General features: G+C 44.8%; 1 non-coding gene across 1 annotated transcript; it reads right to left on the bottom strand.

The window, feature by feature from the left end:
* Nucleotides 1-3,693: 3,693 nt before the first annotated feature.
* Nucleotides 3,694-3,764, bottom strand: trnag-ccc (transfer RNA glycine (anticodon CCC)). Its single transcript has one exon. It is a non-coding gene; the product is annotated as a tRNA-Gly (tRNA).
* Nucleotides 3,765-7,726: the final 3,962 nt, after the last annotated feature.

The following is a 7,726-nucleotide window of genomic DNA, read 5'->3' as shown; positions in this document are numbered from 1 at the left end:
ACAGAACCACTATGCTACCGTACCCGTAGGTGTTGCGTTTTATTCATATTTAACCACAGATTGAATTCTTGCTTGTTTCATATTAATTGATTTTTAGTGGATAACACTGCTGTTTGGTTTTGAACCGGGCAATTGTTCGGTTGGATTTAGCGAACGTGATAACCACTACACTACGGAACCTCTACTGTGCAAACAGCTAAAGGAAATGCTCAGAATATAGCGGCCGTCTGCAAATGCTCTCAGTGTGGAAGATGGGTCCGGTTCCCGTCCAGGGAATTAACTTTTACAAAATAGTTTACTATATTAATTACGCAAAACTAATTGAAACTCAGTAAAAAGGCGAATAGTTGTTCAAATCGCCATTAATCAACCAATAACTTTCTGTTTCAGTCTGACGGAAATCCTAACTTTTTTTTAATTCATTCACCAGGCAGAATAAAGAAAGTTCAGAGGGGAAGTGAAAAATGAAACAATAGGTGCAAAGAGAGAGTATGAGAATGGACTGGCGGCCAACATAATAGGGAATCCAAAAGTATACTACAGGCATGTGAACATTAAACGGGTAGTTAGAGCCCTCCTCTGATTAGGGGCCAGAAAGGAGATCTACTCGTGGAGGCAGAGGGAATGGTCGAGGTATTAAATGAGTAATGACATCTATCTTTACCAAGGAAGAAGATGTTTACCAGAGTCTCAGGAAAGGAAGATATAGTTGAGATACAGGATGGGCGAAACATTGATGAAGAAGAGGTATTTGAAAGGCTGGCTGTATTTAAGTAGATAAGTCATCAGGTCCGGATGGGATCGGCCGAGATTGCTGAGGGAAGTAAGGGTGGAAATTGCGGAGGTACTGGCCGTAATCTTCCAAACATCCATAGGTATGGGGGTGGTGTAGAGGACTGGAGAGTTGTAAATGTTACACACTTGTTCAAAAAAGAATGCAAGGATTACCTCAGTAACTATAGGCCAGTCAGTTTAACCTCAGTGGTGGGGAAACATTTACAAACGATAATCCGGGACTGAATTAACAGTCACTTGGACGAGTGTGGATCGATTAGGGAAAGCCGGCATGGATTTGTTAAAGGCAAATCGTGTTCAACTAACCTGATAGAGCTTTTTGATACATTAGCATAGAGGGTAGATGAAGGCAATGCAGTTGATGCAATGTATATGGACGCTTCATAAAATGCCGCACGGTAGGCTTATCAGTAAGATTGCGGCCCATGGATGAAAGGGAACAGTAGAAACATGGAGGCAGAATTTTCCCAATGGATTGATTTATACAAAATATTTTATTGTATTGATTTCGCAAAACTCATTACACTCTGTAATGTTCTAATCGCCATTAATCAACCAGCAACATTCTGTTTCAGACTGAAGGAAATCCTAACATTTTTTTATTCATTGATGGGATGTCGGCGTCGGTGGAAAGGCCAGCACTTATTGCCCTTGAGAAGATGGAGGTGATCCGTCTTCTTGAACCGCTGCAGTCCGTGTGGTGAAGGTTCTCCCACGGTGCTGCAATGTAGGGATTTCCAGGATTTTGACCCAGCGATGATGATGGAACGGCGATATATTTCCAAGTAACGATGGTGTGAGACTTGGAGGGGGCCGTGCAGGTTGCGGAGTTCATATGTGCCTTCTGCCCTTGTCCTTACAGGTGGCAGAGGTCGCGGGTTTTGGAGTTGCTTTTGTGGATGGTACACATTGCAGCCACAGTGCGCTGGTGGTGGAGGGAGTGAATGTTTAAGGTGGTGGATGATGTGCTAATCAAGTGGGCTGCTTTTTCCTGGGTTGTGTCGAGCCTCTTGAGTGTTGCTGGAGCTGCACTCGTCCAGGCAAGTGGAGAGCATTCCATCACACTCCTGACTTATGCCTTGTAGATGTTAGAAAGGTTTCGGGGAGTCACGAGTCTCCAGTGTAATCGCATCTTAACTGTAATGTGATTACCACAACTGCACGCAGTACTCAAGTTGTGGCCTAACTAATGTTTTATACAGTTCTAGCATAATCTCACTGCTATTACAGTCTATGCCTCGGCTAATGAAGGAAAGTATCCTGTATGCCTTTTAACCACCTTATCTACCTGTCCATCTACCTTCAGGGATCTGTGGACATGCACTTCAAGGTCCCTGTGTTCATCTACACCTCTCAGTATCCACCCAAGCAAGGTAGTTTCAGAGCAACTAATTCTGAAACGTCTTACTTGATAATACAGGTCGTACAGTCAAAACCATTTGATAAAGGGAGACTAATATTGGTGACTGGAAATAGTTAGTGTACAAGTTGATGTTGCTGTACACCAGAATAGAAAACGAGATGGGATGGACAGAAGCGGTCTGAAAGATGGCTGATCGGCTGTGGGAGGCAGCGGACATTTATACTGGCTGCACGACGGTAGCTACAGTGCTTTGTTGTTCTCGGGATATGATTATCACTTCGGGGATTTTATTGATTCATGATACGAACGGTCCCGGGTTCGAATCCACGACGACGCTTACAACCACAAGGCTTTTTGTGAAAAGTCACCAATTGGCTTCTGATACCTTTTCAGTGTTGCTGTTGGTCGAATTGAATTATATCGAGAGCATTTTTAAGATCCAGAGGTGAGAGTACGGAAGTTTCCAAGGCGAAACACATGTGAAGTAAATAAATGTCTCAAGCTGATGAGGAGATTGAAGCTCGATGTGAATTTACCTTCAGGCGGCCTCATTGATATTAGATGACAGGATAGAAGGCCACATATCCAAGTTAGCCGATAACACCAAGATGGGCAGCATTGTACGCAGTGCAGATGGAAGAACAATATTACAGAGAGACATTAATAGAATAAATGAATGGGCAAAACTGTGACAAATGGATTTCAATTTAGTCCAGTGTGAGGTCATCCACTTTGGACCTGAGGAGGATATTTCAGAATACTTTCTAAATGATGAAATGCTCGAAACTGTGGAGGTCCAAAGGGACTCAGGGGTCCAGCTACATAGTCATTAGAATGTCATGGACAGGTGCAAAAAATAATCAAAAAGGCGAATGTAATCCTGGCCTTTTTTATTTAGAGGCATAGAATACTAGAGAATAGACATTATGCTACAGCTATTCAAAGCTCTGGTTGGACCACACTTGGAGTACTGTGTTCAGTTCTGGGCACCGCACCTGAGGGAGGATAAATTGGCTGTGGAGGGAGTGCAGTGTAGATTTACTAGAATGATACCTGGGCTCCAAGGGTTAAATTCCGACGAGAGATTACACAAACTCGGGTTGTTTCCCCTGGAATTTGGTAGGTTAAGGGCAGATTTTATCGAAGTTTTCAAGATATTAAGGGGAATTGTTGGGGTAGATAGAGAGAAACTAATTCTGCTCGTTGGGTGCCTGGGACGAGGGGACATAGCATAAACATTAGAGTCAGCAATTTCAGGAGTGAAGTTGGGAAACACTTCCACAAGCAAAGGGAGGTAGAAGTTTGGAACTCTCTTTCGCAAACAGCAGTTGATGCTAGCTTAATTGTTAATTTTAAACCTGAGATTGATAGGTTTTTGTGAACCAGAGGAATTAAGGTATATGATGCTCAGGCGGTTATATGGATGTTGGTCACAGATCAGCCATAATCTTATTCAATTGCAGAACACTCTCGAGGGGTAAAATGGCTGAATCCAGTTCCCAAGTTGCTCATTGGTGCAGAATGCAAAACGATCCTGCATTGGCCGGGAATCGAACCCGAGTCCCTCGCGTGGGAGGCGAGAATTCTACCACTGAACCACCAATGCTGGCACATGTGCTATTTGCAAATGTCCACTTACGTCTCTTCACTCTCATAGTGAATGAAAGTAGCAATTTGAGTAAAGTTGACTTGTGGTCGAGTGTATATTGTGACGATACCGAGACAGACGACAATGTCGTTTCAGAGTAATTCATTCTGTAAAGTGTTACTTGATATTACAAGTCGGACATTCAAAACAAATTTGATAAAGAGAGACTAATATTATTGATATGAAATAATTGGTGTCGAACCTGATATTGCTCTACATCGTACATGGTACAAGAAAGCGAGATTGGATGGACACAGCGTTCTGAAAGGATGGCGGATCGGGAATATGGGAGCGGAATTTTACCCTGGCTGAACATCTCCGTTGCCTTTCGGTCTGATTCTCGCTCAGGGAGTTTCACTGGTTCAAACCGGATGAACCCCGTTGTGTCCCCATTTTTAATCAAAATCACCAATTGGTTTCTCACATCTTTTCAGAGGTGCAGAAGGCAGGTTTGACTTATCTCCAGCAGAGCATGTTTGAGCACCAGAGGGCAGAATGCAAAGGGTTTGTCCACGTAACACACGGAGACGAAATTAAGATAATCTTTCAAGAAGTTTTACAGATTGAAGCCGGCACGTGAATTTATTCCAATTCAGGCGATCTCATGTGTGCAGAATGAAAAGGTAAAGGATGCTGCATTGGGCTGGAACCAAACCCCTGGTTTCCCACCGGCAGACGAGGGTTCCACCACTGAACCGCTAATGCACACACAGCTGCAGGTTGCACGTGTCGCGTTGGATATATGTCTTGAATATGCAGTCTGCAAAGCTCCTGTGCAGCCTGCTTTTACAGCCGCGCGAGCGAACGAGGCAAGGCATGGACTTTAAAATTCACTGGGCGTTCGAAACCAACTCACACTCATAGTACGAAATAAATAAGAGCTAAAATTACCAAGCAGTGCTTCTCTCAGAGATAAAGAGATAGTCCAGTCAAATGTATACCTATAAGATTTCACGATATGGGATTTACTTTAAGCTTCAGCTTAATCATCGAATGTTGAGATTTATACTACTATTTTCTTTGCGTGCTGTCTCTGTCTGCATTTCTTCTCTCTCTCTGTGTTTTCCCCTGATGGACTTATCAGGCTTCCTTGAACGGCCAGGTCTGGATGGATATCGCTGACGGATCTTCAGTCAAATGTTGTATTTCGACGGGATGATCTTTGCGATTTTCTGTCTCCGTTTTCGGAAAATATAAACCCAGATGGGATTTCCACTCCTCACGTCCCGTCACCTGCGGGTACTGGGAATTAACCTGATCTATCACTCGGTCTTAATATCTGTATTCTCATTGCTTAAGAATAAGATAACGGGGTTACAGCTATTTTCAGGTCACATTTTAGATATTAATACATAACAGATTTATTCGAAAACTAGAAGCACGTGGGGTTAAAGGACCAGTGGTAATGCGGGCACGTAATTGGCTCAGGGATAGGAGGCAGACAGTAGTGGTGACCGGATGTTTTTCTGACTGGAGGGAAACATGCAGTGGGATCCCCCAGGGGTCGGTACTCGGACTATTGCTTTTCTTGTTATATATAAATGCCTTGGATGTGGAATAGGGAGTACAATTTCGAAGTTTGTGGATATTACAAAACTTGACAAAGTAGTAAATAGTGAGGAAGATAGTAGCAGAATTCAGGAGGACAAGAACAGAATGGTGAAATGGGAAGTCACGTGATCGATTAAATGCAGATCAGTGTGAAGTGATGCACTTTTTGAAGACGAACATGGAGAGGCAGTATAACCTAAATGGAACAATTTATGGGGGGCGGGGGGGGGCGGGGGGTGCAAGAGCAGAAGAACCTGGGGGTGCATATTCACAAAACAAGGCAAGTTGATGAGGCGGTTTAGTCAGCATAAGGGATACTTTGCTTTGTAAATAGGGGCATTGAGTACAAAAAAAGGAAGTCATACTAATCCTTACAAATCAGTGGTTAAGCCTCAGCTGGAGTGTATGTCCGGTTCTGGGCACCACACTTTAGGATGAAAAGGCATTGAAGGGGATTCAGAGCAGGTTGACCTGGATGATACCAGGGATGAGGGACTTCAGTTATGTGGAGAGATTGGAGAAGCTGGGATTATTCTCCTTACAGCAGAGAAGGTTAATGGGAGACCTAATAGAGATATTCAAAATAATGAGGGGTTTTGAAAGTACAAGGAGGGAGAAACTGTTTCCTCTGGCAAGTGGGTCGGTAACCAGAGGTCACAGATTTAAAATAATTGGGATAAGAACTAGCCCGGAATTGAGGAGAATTTTTTCACACTGAGGATTTTTTAAGATCAGGAACGCACTTCCTGAAAGGGTGGTGTAAGCAGATTCCATAGAATCATTCAAAAGGCAATTGGACATGTAATTGAAGAGGACTAATTTGCAGGGAAAAATCTGGGTGTGGGTCTAATTGGACAGGTCTTCGAAAGATCCAGCACAGGTCCCACGGCGGAATGGTCTCCTTCTGTGCTGTAAGCTTCTATGATTCTATGATTACCTTCTGAATCATTACAATTGATAATATTCAGTGTTGAGGAACGAAGAAAATTATAACCGTGATATTCGGCTTCTCCATTCCCTTATGAATATCGCAGATTATACTGTCCAGGCGGGGGTGGGTCTGAATGGGGGATAGAGTGCGGAGATTGGAATTTAATCCGAGCAGAATGAACTTGGTCTCATCTGGGACCGAGTTTCGGCCCGAGCTCTGACCGGGGAGGTGAGTTTCCTTCAGTGCTTCTTTCGCGGTCACTTGGTATCACTTGTTCCCTGGCTCTTAATTAGTGAGTAGGCCCCCTGTTGGTCGGTTGACTAGAAGCATTAATCTCCTGACTGGTAACTGTGACTGACCGTACCGCACTGTCCCTTTGCAGGTTTATTTCCACTGCAGTGCTGAGGTTTGCTACCCTTCCACCCGAGAGAACTGCACTGCTCCCTGCAGCTCCAGTAAGTACCTGTGATCTGACCAGAAATTAATTCCTGATGGGGAGGGGTGGGTGTGGGACATCTGGACACGGGGCTCCCTCAGCAAGAGGCCGAACACTGAGAACAGGAGGAGTGTCCTGAATCTGGCGGTTCTGGGAACTTGCCCAGTTGCATTCGGTGCAGGTTTCCATTTAGAATGTCAATTTAGGGCAGCAGGTCTGAGCGCATCTTGCACCAGGTCAGTAATTGTGAAGGATGCTCTGATCCTTGAGCTGGAATGAATGAAGTATTTTTGGCTCTTGCTACTTGCCCGGATGCTGAGCTGCCCTACTTGCCGACCGCTGAAGAGCAGAATCCTCCCATTGTTGGCACGGGTGTGTTCCGCATCCGGTTCGGAACAGTCCACCCTTGGCATTGGAGAACGTTTAACCAGCATCTAATTGTCCTCTTTCTGACACTGGGAATTCAGGGTGCAACTGAAAGGATGTCCCGGGGCCGGACACCTGGCCAATTGCGGGTCAAAGTAATGCATCAAATAGTGTCTCCTTCACCAGGAGACCAGACTGGCCATTGTAGCGGCAGCAATTGCAAACTCTGCTCAGTTGGTGCGTCCTTCTGAGAATCGGTTTGGTGAGAACCAGATGCAATTATAGCCGGAATTCTAAACTCTGTCCGGTACCCAGGGCCCTGATGGTTTTTTGCATGAGGCCATCTGATTCAGGATTTGCAGACAACTGAAGATTTAATTATTCACCATCAACTCTTGTCTCTTGTTCTCCTTCGCCCCCAGAGAGGCGAAGAAGCGCCGATAACCGGTCTGGGGCCTTGGTGACCGCTGACGGACCCATCCTTTTCCTGGAAGGTGAGGAGAGATTGGCTGCTCGGATCCGACAGGATGAGAAAGGTAAAGCAGGATGCTCCACCTGTCTCTCGTGATGGAGTGACTGGTGCCCATCTAAACCTGGCTTTTCCCCACAGATGCTGCTGTTGATTCCACCTCCCTT

Source organism: Heptranchias perlo, unplaced genomic scaffold (assembly GCF_035084215.1).
Source record: "Heptranchias perlo isolate sHepPer1 unplaced genomic scaffold, sHepPer1.hap1 HAP1_SCAFFOLD_73, whole genome shotgun sequence".
Classification (NCBI taxonomy): domain Eukaryota; kingdom Metazoa; phylum Chordata; class Chondrichthyes; order Hexanchiformes; family Hexanchidae; genus Heptranchias; species Heptranchias perlo.
Note: the sequence above shows the minus strand (reverse complement) of the source record. Positions and strands in the feature narration are given on the sequence as shown.